Here is a 2,099-nt window from a genome sequence, read left to right as displayed (position 1 = left end):
CTACTGTGTTGCACTAGCACGTTTATGGTCTCTATTCTGGAGTCTTAAAGGACACATAGCAGTGGGTAACAGAAAGGAGTTATGTACCAGACCTGAGTTTTATGATAAACAGATTCCAGACATGGTGGGTTTAGCTGAGTTCATATGTAAGGGATATAACTCATTTAGATCTTCTGACAAATCCTAGTGTTAGTTTTATTTGTGGAGGAAAGACATTTAATAAACTATTTGGGAATTTTGATGAATAAAGATTTGTTTTAAATCTGAATAACTATACTTATTTTTTTTTTAAGTTGCCATTTGGGGAATAATTATAGAATGTGTAGAGACTCTCTTGGGATGCACTTATGTTTTTATTTAATTACTGCTTGTTTTCTAGTTTTGCCCAGAACATGTGAAACCACTGAGACATTCAGGAGCATGGTGGGCTCCTGGTTTGGAAGTGACAAGACCTACCATTTTGTGACGAAGTCAGCTGATGAACTTAATACTTATTGTTTAACTGCCTTTCCTTTGGATTAGTTAAAGCCTGTTAGAATAAGAAGTTGTTAGAGCAGCTTAAAATCCAGATTCTGAAAAAGTAATTTTATAGGATAGACATTTATTCACTGAGCTCCAGTTCCAATACTAAATTAGACAATATAATATGGACTGAAAAATGAAATGCTAAAACTGCCATTCACTCTACGGGGGTCTGTGTTGTTTTACTGTCCTGGTTTTGTTGACCTTATACCACTGCCATTTGGTTTAAAATGTTGCAGACCACTTTGTCTGCAAATGTGTTCCATTTTTTATCAGCTACCTACTAAGCAGCTGCAGCATTAGTGTGAATTTAATTTTTTTTTGACGTGCCATTGCCATCTCTTCTGTTCAGATTTTCACATTCAGGAAAATATTTTTTTTATGCCATACTGGAATCTACAATGTATATCTGACAAAGCAGTTAAATGTGACAATAAAAACTTATTTAATCATGATATAATTGTTTTAATGTCTGTCTCGGCATCCACCAATAAGGTCTTGCCTCAGCATGCTCATTCTGGCAGTTCATAGTAGACTTACTAGAGCTTTTAAAATTTTTAAAGGGCGTTAAAACTCATCTCCACACAAACTTTTTGTCAGACTGATTTCAGTAGAATTGTTTATTTCAATTTACCTGGAGAACTAAATATCAATTGAGTATAAAATTGAATCTTGGAAAGGTCCCCAAAAGGCATCTTTCACAGAAGAACTGTGTTTGAAATTACTCCTCAGTCTGGATTCCCCAGCAATTGTGCTACTGTGGAGCTTGGTCCTCTTAGAGTGTCTTCGGAATTATGGGATAATCCCAGAACGAGGGTCTGCTGGCTAACAAGTGCATTCCAGATTCCGTGGGAGCTGCTCCGGCTAAGTGATGTAGCTCTTGCAGAATCCAAGCTGAGAGTCTGTTTGCAGCAGGATTTTAATACGTGAATTAAAGCCTTTAGGATTCTACTTGATACCTCTTCCAACTATTTGGAGGAAAAAAAGACTTGGTTCTTTTAACTTACTTCAATGTATGCAAATGCTTAATTACATGTTGTAATTTTTTTTCTGGAGTGGGATGGAAACATAAAAACAGAATTCTTGGCCAGGTGCAGTGGCTCACACCTGTAATCCTAGCACTCTGGGAGGCCGAGGCAGGTGGATCACTCGAGGTCAGGAGTTCGAGACCAGCCGGAGCAAGAGCAAGACCCCGTTTCTACTAAAAAAAATAGAAAGAAATTAGCTGGACAACTAAAAATATATAGAAAAAATTAGCCAGGCATGGTGGTGCATTCCTGTAGTCCCGGCTACTTGGGAGGCTGAGGCAGAAGGATTGCTTGAGCCTAGGAGTTTGAGGTTGCTATGAGCTAGGCTGATGCCACAGCACTCTAGCCCAGGCAACAGAGCCAGACTCTGTCTCAAAAAAAGAAGAAAAAAACCCAGAATTCTCACCCCCAAATATTCAGGATATATATTTTTTAATTTTAGACACAGGCCAGGCACAGTGGCTCACGCCTGTAATCCTAGCACTCTGGGAGGCTGAGGCAGGCGGATTGCTTGAGGTCAGGAGTTCGAAATCAGCCTGAGCAAGAGTG

Source organism: Microcebus murinus, chromosome 14 (genome assembly GCF_040939455.1).
Source record: "Microcebus murinus isolate Inina chromosome 14, M.murinus_Inina_mat1.0, whole genome shotgun sequence".
Taxonomy (NCBI): domain Eukaryota; kingdom Metazoa; phylum Chordata; class Mammalia; order Primates; family Cheirogaleidae; genus Microcebus; species Microcebus murinus.
This window is presented reverse-complemented; position numbering follows the sequence as displayed.